The sequence below is a fragment of the Aegilops tauschii genome, chromosome 6, assembly GCF_002575655.3.
Source record: "Aegilops tauschii subsp. strangulata cultivar AL8/78 chromosome 6, Aet v6.0, whole genome shotgun sequence".
Lineage (NCBI taxonomy): Eukaryota > Viridiplantae > Streptophyta > Magnoliopsida > Poales > Poaceae > Aegilops > Aegilops tauschii.
This window is the reverse complement of record NC_053040.3, coordinates 314,945,293-314,959,243: the sequence shown is the minus strand read 5'-3', so window position 1 is coordinate 314,959,243 and position 13,951 is coordinate 314,945,293.

The window sequence follows — 13,951 nt, the reverse complement described above, 5'->3', positions numbered from 1 at the left end:
GACTTCTCAGGCAGGGGTGGGGCATAGTTGGTTTGAGAGCAGTCACGTGCATAGTGTCCTGGCTTCCCGCATGTGAAGCAAGTACCTAAAGTTGGATGTGGACCCGCATTGACAAGCGGTCTACCAATAGGCCTGGGTGGAGCATACTGCTGAACTGGGTGAGGTGCCACACAAGATGGCCTTGGTGTATAACCGGGTGGAAGAGCGGAGTTCGGAACCCAAATTCGGCACTTATGCGAACTAGAACCGGAGGAAGAAACCAAATCATAGGTGTGCTTACGAGACTCCTCGTAGGTGAGCTAAGCTATCTCCACATTAATGGCCTTGTTCACAAGAGCCTGGAATGTATTGCAATGGTGCAGGTGGAGATCTCGACGCAACTTGGGGTTGAGACCCTTCCGGAACCTAGCCTGATTCTTAGCGTCCGTGGACACTTCTTCTGTAGCATAGCGGGCGAGGTTCTCAAACTCTCTACTGTAAGCATCAACAGCCATCTTACCCTTGGTGAAACTACAGAACTCTTCTCTCTTGCGGTCAATGAGAGCCTGAGGAATGTGATGCTCGTGAAAAGCCTCAGTGAAATCTCTCCATGTCGGTATCTGGCCAGCTGGAAGCATAGCCTCATAGTTCTGCCACCAAAGACTAGTAGGACCTTCTAGGTGATATGCAGCATAAGTGACCTTGTCACCTTCAGCTACGTTCGCAGAACGCAGCTTGTGTGTGATACTACGGAGCCAGTCATCTGCATCGAGTGGTTCAATGGAATGATGGAAGGTAGGTGGTTTCAAACCAATGAAATCATAGATGGTCACTGACTCTTTGCACTGAGGTGCAGTGTTCTCCTCGATACGTGCTAACAAGCGGTTAGACTCATGCTTATTCCTCTCCATCTCTAACATAAACTCTGCCAACGACGGCTGGTCGGGAGGATCCTCCTCATCCCTACCACCTCCGTGGTTCAGGCAACGAGCAACAGAACTTCGGTTAACTGACGACATCCTGAGAAACGTAACCAAGGACGGAGTCAACATCAATTATAGGATGCAGTATGTAGCTCAAGGAAATTAGTATCTCTCGAACTCCTAGGACAATTCCAGCAGCATAACGGCAGTAAAATGTTCAAAATGAGACATTCTGCAATGATGGGGTAGTACCACAACTCAACATCATCACTCAAGGTTCTGAGATATTACTAAACAGACTACACCGGAAGTACTTGAAACTGGAATATGACTCTGATCAACCAATCCTAAGAGACTACAGAGTAGTAACTCGTGATCCTGATAGACGGAAGTGAAAGCCTAGTTCCTTAACCCCGTAGGAAAGGTAGGATGACTCAGATCAGAAGGCATGAGGTAAAAGGAGTAAAAAGAGCCTTACGTTCCCTTCCACAATCAATTCCCTTATATAACTAAAGAATTTCTAGACTCAACTTCGACCAGGTTGGCTTGGAAATCCTACAGGCAGTCAGGCTCTGATACCAAAGCTGTCGGGACCCCGATTCTAAGTCACACCGATCTAGCATGTAACACCTCATATCACTTTGCGGCCTCACGCACGGTATTCCCACGGGTTTCGCCTTACCATGGCCCGGGACCGTTTGCGCCTTTTGGCTCACGTATATGACAGTCTCGCTAGCATCCATATGACAGAGAACTCGGGCCGACATGACTAGTCGTGAACCCAAAGTGGCACTAACTTACGGGGACAGGCATACATAAAAGACATCGAGCATGTCGGTCAGCAGCGTGTGAATCCGGGCTATAGCAACTGGGCTAACAGGACTCCGGGAACCCGGGCTGTAGTAGGCTAGCAGGACTCCGGATGTCACCGCGTGACATTTCCCCGAAGGGACAGACATAGGAACAAAGTGAATCACATGCCGGCCAGTCTAAGTGTTCCGGAGCAGTAGTGCTGGGCTAGCAGGACTCCGGTAAACCGGGCTGTAGCGGACTACCATGGCGCGGTGGAAGCACTAGACTACATTTCCCCATAAGAGAGGCTACCAAGGATAGACAACTAGGTTGTCGGATCCCACGCATAGCAATACACGTTACACGTACGCATAACATGCAAGTATGTGATGTACAACATGGCATCACAACATAACGCAAAATCATATAGATAAAGGCCCAGAAGAGCCACATAGCATTAAATACAAACAGGGGTCACATGACCCATCATTTAGAGCATACAAGCAACGGAAGCATTACATGTCTGAGTACAGACAACTACAAAAGAAAAAGGCTGAGAAGCCTGACTATCTATAAGACCCTCCCAAGGGTACAAGATCGTAGCTGAGGTACAAGCTACTTGTCGAAGTCCATGTAAACTAGTAAGACCGAAGTCTCCGCTGCAAAAACATAAATAAAGCAACGTGAGTACAAAGGTACTCAGCAAGACTTACATCAGATCCTATCATACATGCATTAGTATCAAGGAGGCAATGTGGGGTTTAGTTGCAGCAAGCCAGCTTTGACTCAGTGGCTAACCTATTCTACGACTACGAGTAACTTCTTTGAGGTAAGAAAGCGCACACGAGTCCACTAATCACCACCTCAATACACCACTATGGATTCATTCCCGTCTTACTAAGAGAAGCCATCCATAGCACTCACACTTATCTTGAGCATTTTAGAGTATCCACTTCAAGTTGTCTATGTACCACGTAAGCATCCAAGAAGTCCATAACCGCGGACCCGGCTATTCGAATAGATCATGTTAACCATGCAGGGGTGTACTTCTTCACACACGCTCTCACCACTTACCGCCATGTACACGTCATGTATCTCGGCAACCTTCAAGCGGAAGCCTGGCGAGGGTGTCGGCCACGATCTGACTAACCACACAAGACTCTAGTCCAGGTTTATCGCCTATTCGGGTTCCATCCGCAAGGAGATCCGGCCGGGGTGTCGCTCACGGCCCCAAATGATGTGAGCAGGGTTCCCAAGCCCACCATCCGGGTGCCACTTGGTACACCATGCCACCTGTGCCTAGTCTGTCCCAAGCCCACCCTACGGGTGCCACTCGGTAGAAAAATAGCACTACCTACAAACACCAGAAACTAGTTGCAACTCCTGGACAGAGATCAAGTTGGTTAATAAGTCAAGAGGGGTCGAGTTACCGGAACCCAATGTGTGGTAGTAGCTAGTCATTGGACAACATACATAGAACTCAGTGCTTAAGGACGGTTCCAGTGAGACAACCCACCATGTACTCCTACATGGCCTCTCACCGCTACCTTTACCAAATCGTGTTCACACGCTTAACTCTCAGCACCAGAACATATCATAACACTCCAATCCATTCCCAATGAATCAGACCTGACACAACTCTAAGCAATAGCAGGCATGGCATGGTAGGAACACAACATGGCTCAATCAACTCCTAGACATGCTAGTGGGTTTCAACTATTTACTGTAGCAATGATAGGTCATGCAGAGGAATGGGTTCAACTACCGCTGCATAAAGTAGAAGTTGAATCGTTGTTGTCCTAATGCAATAAAGAGAGCAGGAGCGAGAGAGTGGGATTGTATCGGAATGAACAAGGGGGTTTGCTTGCCTGGTAGATCAACAGAGGGGCACTGCTTCACAGACAGGTACTCTGGAACACTCCCCGGAGCAGGACCTATCAAGAAGGAACGGTGTCGAGAATCAATACACAAGCATATGCAACAATATGATGCATGAACATGGCATGAAGATGTGATGTTGTTTGAGCTAATGCAACTAACATTCATTTGGTTGAAGTCCATTTGAACCAAAGATTCAAATGCAACTCCAAGATAAGCTCTTATAAATGCCATTTATGTGTTTTCACATATACAGGAGGTATAAGTTGGGTTTTCACGCATCAAACTGGTACAGATGGATAGATTGCATTTTTCTGATGATTTTTCATATATAAATTATTTCAATCTGAGCTACGGTTGAATTTCTGTGATTTTTTGAAGTTTTGAACATTTTCTAGAATTTCCTAATTTATTTTAAACCAGAAAATGATTAATTGCATCAGCATGACAGTGGCATGACGTCAGCGAGTCAACCGTGGCTGACCAGGTCAAACCTGACATGTGGGGTCCACACGTCAGTGTCACAATTAACTAACAGGGTTAGTTTTATCTTAATTGGAGGATTAGGGCGCTGGGGCCCACTGTCAGTGTCAGTAGGTGGGGATTTAGTGCCTAATTGAAATGCCACGTCAGCCTGCCAGAGTTTTGGCCAGCGGCGACCAAACCTGCGGCGGCAACTCGCTGGACTTGCGCTACGAGCGGCGGCTGGACACACGGAGACCACCGGGGCGTAGCCCGTCCTCGTCCACATCCAGTGGAGCAGGTGGGAGGCTGCGGGGTGGTCAGAGCTCACCGGAGCGGAGCTCGGGGCGGCGGCCGGAGTACGGCTTCGAGCGGGAGCGGGCTGCGGGGCACGGGGAGGCCACCCGAGGGGCTCTGTGGCACCCTCGTGGCAACAGGAGCACGGTGAGGTGCTCGGGGGGCGAGCTGCGGCGGCTAGCACGACGGCGGCGACATGGACGGCGGCGAGGAGCTACGACCTTGGTGGTAGAGATAGCTAGGCGAGGCAATCAAGCTCGAGAAAAGGGGGGAAACGGGGAGATGCTCACGGCGATCACGCGGAGCAGCACAGCGGGCTCGGGGGAGACCTGGTGATGGCGAATCGACGGCGGCGGACGACGGAGCCCGAGGAGGAAGACGATGGTGATGGCGGCGTTCCAGGGCGTTCGGCACCATGCGTCTCGACGAGGAGGCGTAGCCCACAGCGGCGGGGCGTGTGGGCACGACGGCAAGGCGAGAGGGAGGCTGTCGCCGCGTCGGCGTGCGGCGGTGCTTTCCGGTGCGTTCGGGCGTCGCGGGAGAGAGCGAGAGAGAGGAGGGGGAGGCGCAGGAGAGAGGGAGCGAGGCCAGGGGGAGTTGGGCGCTTCTGGCGAGGCCAGGTCGAAGAGGGGAGAGGGCAGGCAGGCAGCTGTCGTGGCGCGCATGCGCGCGGCGTGCGGTGACCACGCGCCCTGTCCCTCTGGTGCTAGGAGGGGGACGACTGGCGTTGGCTAGTCGGCTGGGCCGGCACAGAGCCAGGCCAGCAAGTGGCCCAGGTAAGTCCAGGTAAGGGGTTTCCCCTTTTTGTTTATTTTCTATTTTTCTGACATTTGTTCTGATTTAGTAGAATACTAAATCATTTTATTTTCGTATGCCAATTTTTGTAGGAGCTAGTGGTATTATTCCAGAGCTCCTCATCAACTAGCATAATTTTGGACAATATTATATATATCTAACAATATATATCCAAAGCAAATAATTACTGCATTAATTCCAAATGGCCAAAATAAATATTTATGAGCTCCTAAAAATATTGGTTTGATTTTTACCTCTGAACAATATTTTCAGAGAGTAACATGAACATTTTCTTGGACCTTTTTGGAGCAATTTTTATCTGGGTCATTTCCAGAAATGATTTCTGAGGGTTTCACAAATCCCCATTTCAAATTTAAATGAAATTTAAACATGATGCACACATGACTAGCTAGTCTTGGTCATACCAGAACTAGGGATGTGACATCAGCATTTGCTTTGTTCGTGTTTTCAACTCGTATTCCAGCTTAATTTAAATTGCCACATAGGGCAACGGATTATACGAGCACAAATAAAATGGCAACGGATATTACGACGATGAATTAACAATGGCGTAGATAATAATTGTCTTACATATTCCGGATAATTTAAAATGCCACATGCGGCAAAGCCCGGAAGACATGGGGGCAAGAGAAGGAAATTGCAGACAACGATCTGGATCGCTACTGTCTCGACTCGTCGATGGATCGCCGGGCGACGACATCCTCCAGCTCATTCTTCAATTCCTTGCCACTTTGCTTGAAAGCAGCCACGGATTCCTCCACCTCCTGCTCGTGCTCGATCTGGAGCTTCCTCAAGTCACCCTTCAGTTCCTCAACAACCGATGTCAGCGTCATCCCTGAGGCACTGATGTGCTCATGCAGCATCTTCCAGCCGGCGGCCTCCTCCTCCTTCTCGGGGAGTGCCTTGAGGAGCTTCGCCTTGTCACCCATGAGTTGCTCGATGAGACCAGTCGCCTTGTCAACCAAGGCATTGCTGATCTTGAGCAGCTTCATCAAGCCATCGACCAGCTCCTACTTCTTAATGACGCCAGCGAGAATGTCACCATCGCCGGCCAAGGCCTTCAGGAACGCCAGCTCATCGCGATGGCCGATGCCATGAGTGCACTTGTGAGAGCCCTCGCTTTCCCGTGAGAGCTCGTTCGAGGGCTCCGCGGCACGCCGGGACATCTCTGCTGCGGCTGCGGCTTCGCGGCGGGACCTCTCAAGTGCTTTCGCGGCCTTGGTCTTTGCTGCCCGGTTATATGTCCACCCGAAACTCCTCCTACCAGTCATGGCGGAACGACTTGACAGGAAAGACAAGTTTTGTTGGTGATGAGGAGAGGAACCGTGAAGTAATTTTCGACTGGGTAGTTTTTATTGCCCGGTGCTAAGTGTGAACTGATACGTCTCCAACGTATCTATAATTTATGAAGTATGCATGCTGTTTTATTATCATTCTTGGATGTTTTACAATCATTTTATAGAAACTTTATATCATTTTTTGGGACTAACCTATTGACCCGGTGCCCAGTGCCAGTTGATGTTTTTTGCTTCTTTTTTACATCGCAGGAAATCAATATCAAACAGAGTCCAAACACTGCAAAACTTTTTGTGGATTTTTTATGGACATGAAGAATCCCGATGGGCCAGAGGAGCACCTGGGTTGTGCCCACCTCGGTGGCCTCCCGCACCCCCTCTTTACCCTATAAATTCCCAAAAATTCCAAAAACCCTCGGGGTTAACCAAGATCATAAATTCCGCCGCCGCAAGGCTCTGTAGCCACCAAAAACCAATCCAGAACCTTTCTGGCACCCTACCAGAGGGGGGAATCATCTCCGGTGGCCATTTTCATCATCCCGGCGGCCACCACGATGAGGAGGGAGTAGTCAACCCTCGAGGCTGAGGGTTTGTACCAGTAGCTATGTGTTTCATCTCTCTCTCTCTCTCTCGTGTTCTTGAGACTGCACGGTCTTGATGCATCACAGGCTTTGTTAATATAGTCGGATCATATGGTGTTTTACCCTCTCTATCTTGTTGTGATGAATTAAGTTTTTCCCTTTGAGATTTCATTGTTATCGGATTGAGTACTTTTATGGATTTGAGAACACTTGATATATGTTTTGCAATTGAATAGTCGTGGTGACAATGGGGTATCGTATTGATTCACTTGATATATGTTTTGGCACTCAACTCGCGGATTCCCGAGGTGACATTGGGGTAATCTATGCATAGGGGTTGATGCACGTTCTTGTCTTTGTTTCTTTGGTAGAAATCTTGGGGCACTCTTTGAAGTTCTTTGTGTTGGATTGAGTATTATGAATATGAATTTGCTTTGGTGTTATTTTAGTACTAACTCTAGGATAGATCGAACGGAAAGAATAGCGTTTTGTTATTTCAGTACGGACTCTTGAATAGATCGAACGGAAAGAATAGCTTTGAGGTGGTTTCGTACCATACAAATAATTTATTCTTATGCTCTCCGCTAGATAGGAACTTTGGAGTGATTCTTCGTTGCACGTTGAGGGATGGTTATATGATCCGATTATATTAGCATTGTTGGGAGGTTGCACTAGCGAAAGTACGGACCCTAGGCCTCATTTTCAAGCATTGCAATACCTTTTTGTGCCCGTTTACTATTAGCTACCTTGCTGTTTTATTTATTCAGATTATAAAAATATATTTCTACCATCCATATTACACTTGTATCACCATCTCTTCGCTGAACTAGTGCACCTATACAAATTGCCATTGTATTGGGTGTGTTGGGGACACAAGAGATTTCTTGTATTTGATTGTAGGGTCGTTTCAGAGAGACCATCTTCATCCTACACCTCCCACGGATTGGTAAACCTTAGGCCATCCACTTGAGGGAAATTTGCTACTGTCCTACAAAACTCTGCGCTTGGAGGCCCAACACGTGTCTACAAGAATAAAGTTGTGTAGTAGACATCAAGCTCTTTTCTAGCGCCGTTGCCGGGGAGGTGAGTGCTTGAAGGTATATCTTTAGATCTTGCAATTGAATCTTTTAGTTTCTTTTTTATCACTAGTTTTGTCTATAAAAGAAAACTACATAAAAATGGAATTGAGGTTGCATCATATTATTGATCATCTTTATAATATCTTTCTTGAAAATGATGGTTCGGAAAATTGTGCTCAATTTTTTGAAGAAGATGTCAATAAAATGTTGGCACAAAATATTTGAATGATGAGCATGATTGCAATGTTGTTAGTATGAATTCTTTGAATATCCATGATGTTAATGATATGCAAAGCTACAAACTTGGGGATGCTATATTTGATGAAGATGATATCTTTAGTCCCCCAAGATTTGATGTGCAAATTTGTTATAATGATTGCATGCCTCCTATTTATGATGATTATATTGATGAAAGTGCATTTGGATAGGTCATGACTTTATTTAATGATGAATCCACCATTTTGGATGAGGCTTCAATTGACTATGATAAAAGATTTGTTATCTATGATGATTATGGTGATGACATGTATGCTATAAATAATAATGATAACCATGAAACTTGTCATCATGATTTTAATTTTCACTCTCATGATAGTTATTTTGTTGAGTTTGCTCCTACTACTATTGATGATAAGAAATTTGCTTATGTGGAGAGTAACAAAATTTATATGCTTGTGGATCATGAAAAGAATGCTTTATGTGATGGTTATATTGTTGAATTTCTTCATGGTGCTACTGAAAATTATAACGATGAAGGAACATATGCTTGTAGGAATTGCAATAATATCATGTTTCCTCTCTTTGTGTTGAAAGTTTTGAAGTTATGCTTGTTTTGCCTTCCTATGCTAGTTGATTCTTGTTCCCATAAGTTGTTTGATCACAAAATCCCTATGCATAGTAAGTGGGTTAGACTTAAATGTGATAGTCATATGCTTCATGATGCTCTCTTTATCTTTCAATTCTTATCTTTTATGTGAGCACCATTGAAATCATCATGCCTAGCTAAAAGGCATTAAAGAAAAGTTCTTGTTGGGAGACAACCCAACACTTTTACTTACTGTTTTTGTGTGTTCACATGATTATGCTACTGTATTGATCATGTTTTATTGCTTTTGTTTCAATAAAGTGCCAAGTAAAGCCTTTGGGATCATGTTGGGTGATAGTTGATTTGATCTTGCTGAAAAACAGAAACTTTTGCATTCACGAAAATAATTATCATTTTTAAAAGAAGAGGGATTTTGAGTTGATTCTTTTGAAGAAGTTTAATATACAAATTTCTCACGTGGTACTAATTTTTTAATAATTTTTGGAGTAGCAGAAGTATGGTAGTTATCCAGATCATTACAGACTGTTCTGTTTTTGACAGATTCTGTTTCAATGCATAGTTTGCTTGTTTTCTAGTTTCTATGGCTTATATTTCGCAATATAAATTGTGGAAATGATATGCTATAGTAGGTATTGTGTGGAAACAATTATGAATCTTGTGTTTGACAGTACCAAAAGTGAAATGGTTTGCTCTTTATCATACTAACCTATCTCACAAAGTTCCGTTAAGTTTTGTGTGATTGAAGTTTTCAAGTTTTTGGGTGAGATGTCGATATGAGGAGAATAAGGAGTGACAAGACCCTAATCTTGGGGATGCCCAAGGCACCCCAAGGTAATATTCAAGGAAGATCCAAGCAACTAAGTTTGGGGATGCCCCAGAAGGCAATCCCTCTTTCGTCTCCAACATTATCGGTAACCTCACATGGAGCTATGTTTTCATTCGTCACATGATATGTGTTTTGCTTGGAGCATCAATTTATTTTGTTAGGTTTTCCTTGATGTTATTTAGAATATTGTTTTGGATCTTTTATTTCAATAGAAGTGGCATTGATAAACTTTACTATGCTTATTTTAGAAGTCTACCTGTTGCTGTTTGAAAACAGAAAGTTTACCACTGTTGCAAAAATTCCCTAGAAAAGTAAAAATGTGATAAAATGTTGAAACTTTTTTCAAAATGAGAAATGATAAATTATCTACAGTGTGGTAGTTTTTTCATAATTTTTGGAGTTGAATAAGTATTGATACTCTTGCATTCTTTACAGACTGTACTGTTTTGGCAGATTGCTGTTATGTTTGCATTGTTTGCATATGTTTGGTTGTTTAATGATTCTATTTGATGATAGGAGTATTAAATATGCAGAGGCATTTAGTATGCAATGTTGAATCATAATTTTAGTGATTTGCTACAGTAGAGAATGGTAATGTTTTTGCATTGGTTTATACTAACTTATCTCACGAGTTCTTGGTGAGTTTTGCATGGATGAAGCTTTTGAGATTTAGCAAAAGCCGTGATATGAGAGGAATTAAGGAGACACAAAAGCTCAAGCTTGCGGATGCCAAGGCATTCCAAGATAATATTTCAAGAAGTCTCAAGCATCTAAGCTTGGGGATGCGTTGGTAGGCATCCCACCTTTTTTCTTCAACAATTATCAGTTAGTATCGGTTGAGCCTAAGTTTTTGCTTCTTCACATGAGTTTTGCTATTCTTAGAATGTCATTTTATTTTTATTTTGCTTGCTGTTTTAATAAAATACTTAGATCTGGAAGTTTTTAAATAAAATAGAGCCCTCAAATAGTTGCCACGGAGGCTAGGTAAGCGGCATTCACATCTCGTTAACGAAGCTCTTTTCTATGGAAATTCCCTAGTGCTTCACTTATATCCTACGAGTAAATTGTTGAATGAATTGAATATCATGAAGTTGAAATTATATCATGCCTAGTGGTAGCTTCACATTGGGTTTAGAAAGTGAAATCTTTTGAATCTTAACAATCACAATATTGGTCATACAAGCAATTCATGAATAATTAGTAGAAGGAAGAGAACTTTCACATGTAAATATACTATCCTGGAAATATTTTCTGATTGTGAGCCCCCATCAAAATATTATATGCCGAAATTGTTGATGTTGGACAAGGAAGACAACGTAATGATTTATGTTTGTTCATATTCACATAGAAGTTATATTTTCATAGATTCTTCAACATGTGGTGCTTGCCCCCCATCTTTGCTAGCCAAAAATTCCACACCAAGTAGAGATACTACTTGTGCATCCAAAAACCCTTAAACCCAAACCTTATTTTCAAGTGTCCACCATACCTACCTAGGGATTGAATAAGATCCTTCAAGTAAGTTGTCATCGGTGCAATAAGGCAATAAAAATTGCTTCTAAAAGTGTTAGATCATTTAGTGTAAGAGAAACTTGAGCGTTTTACGAACTTGTGATGGCAAAGAATAAAAGCGACAGACTGCATAATAAAGGATGCTATCATAAGGGGAAATATAACGTGACGTTCTTTTGCACTAAGGGGTTGGGCATACAAATAAATAAGCGCATGGCAACCTCTTCTTCCCTCTGCAAAGGGCCTATCTTTTACTTTTAAGTATTTACTTTTATGCAAAGAGTCAAAGTTTTTCTCTCTATTCCTTTTTATTTTTCTCTTTTGGCAAGCATCATGTGGTGAGGAAAGATCTAGGCACATATATCCAGTTGGATATGGTTAGCATGAGTTATTATTGTTGACATCACCCTTGAGGTGAATACGTCGGGAGGCAAAACAATAAGCCCCTATCTTTCCATGTGTCCGGTTGAAACGTTTTGCTCATGTGTATGTGGTGAGTGTTAGAAATCATAGAAGACTATATGGTTGAGTATGTGGAGCTCTTACGTAAACTCTGTTGAATAAGTTGAATTACAATTGCTTGGTGACTGAGAACATAGGTTGTTGAGTTTCAAGAGAATTCATTGTTTGAACCTTAACATGTGAATTGGTTGCTACTTTAACATGAGAAGTTTTATAAGAAAGAATTGTTGTTATGATGCTAGGAAAAGTGATTAAAATTATCATTGATCAAACTTATGCACTTTTCTAGCATTCACACTTCATAAATTATTTCTTTTATCATTTACCTACTCGAGGACGAGTAGGAATTAAGCTTGGGGATGCTGATACGTCTCCAACGTATCCATAATTTATGAAGTATTAATGCCATTTTATTATCATTCTTGGATGTTTTACAATCATTTTATAGCAACTTTATATCAATTTTTAGGACTAACCTATTGACCCAGTGCCCAGTGCCAGTTGCTGTTTTTTGCTTGTTTTTTACATCGCAGGAAATCAATATCAAACGGAGTCCAAACACCACGAAACTTTTTGTGGATTTTTATGGACCAGAAGACTCCCAATGGGCCAGAGCAGCACTTGGATTGTGCCCACCTCGGTGGCCTCCCGCACCCCCTCTTTACCCTATAAATTCCCAAAAATTCCAAAAACCCTCGGGGTTAACCTAGATCAGAAGTTCCGTCGCCGCAAGGCTCTGTAGCCACCGAAAACCAATCTAGACCCTTTCTGGCACCCTGCCGGAGGGGGGAACCATCTCCGGTGGCCATCTTCATCATCCCGGCGGACACCACGATGAGGAGGGAGTAGTCCACCCTCGGGGCTAAGGGTTTGTACCAGTAGCTATGTGTTTAATCTCTCTGTCTCTCTCTCTTTTGTTCTTGAGATTGCATGATCTTGATGTATCGCCGGCTTTGTTAATATAGTCAGATCATATGGTGTTTTCCCCTCGCTATCTGGTTGTGATGAATTGAGTTTTTCCCTTTGAAATTTCGTTGTTATCGGATTGAATACTTTTATGGATTTGAGAACACTTGATATATGTCTTGTAACTGAATACACGTGGTGACAATGGGGTATCGTATTGATTCACTTGATATATGTTTTGGCACTCAACTCGCGGATTCCCGAGGTGACATTGGGGTAATCTATGCATAGGGGTTTATGCATGTTCTTTTCTTTGTTTCTCCGGTAGAAATCTTGGGCACTCTTTGAAGTTCTTTGTGTTAGATTGAGTATTATGAATATGAATTTGCTTTAGTGTTATTTTAGTACAAATTCTAGGACAGATCGAATGGAAAGAATAGATTTGTGTTATTTTAGTACAGACTCTTGAATAGATCAAACGGAAAGAATAGCTTTGAGGTGGTTTCGTACCCTACAAACAATTTATTCTTATGTTCTCCGCTAGATAGGAACATTTGAGTGATTCTTCGTTGCACGTTGAGGGATGCTTATATGATCCGATTATATTAGCATTGTTGGGAGATTGCACTAGCAAAAGTACGGACCCTAGCTAGGCCTCATTTTCAAGCATTGCAATACCGTTTTTGTGCCCGCTTACTATTTGCTACCTTGCTGTTTTTATTTATTCAGATTATAAAAATATATTTCTACCATCCATATTACACTTGTATCACCATCTCTTCGCTGAAGTAGTGCACCTATACAAATTGCCATTGTATTGGGTGTGTTGGGGACACAAGAGATTTCTTGTATTTGATTGTAGGGTCGTTGAGAGACCATCTTCATCGTACACCTCCCACGGATTGATAAACCTTAGGTCATCCACTTGAGGGAAAATTGCCACTGTCCTACAAAACTCTGCGCTTGGAGGCCCAACACGTGTCTACAAGAATAAAGTTGCGTAGTAGACATCATGAACACATATTAGTTTGATAGGTGTGGACAGATTTGCAAGTACTTATTGCATTGTAATATGCAATGTGACGAGAAACAAGGTCAAAATTTATTGCGCCCCGCTCTGGCGTCCCTGCGCGCGCTCTGCTCGCCGTTGAGGCAAATTTACAATGGCAACGGTGAATAATTCTTAATAATTGTCTTACATATTCAGGATAATTTAAAATGCCACATGCGGCAAGGCCCAGAACACTCACGACCTACATGCGCTCTTCTCGGACTCCATGATCAGCATAGCACCCTTGCGGCCGTTCACTCCAAGTG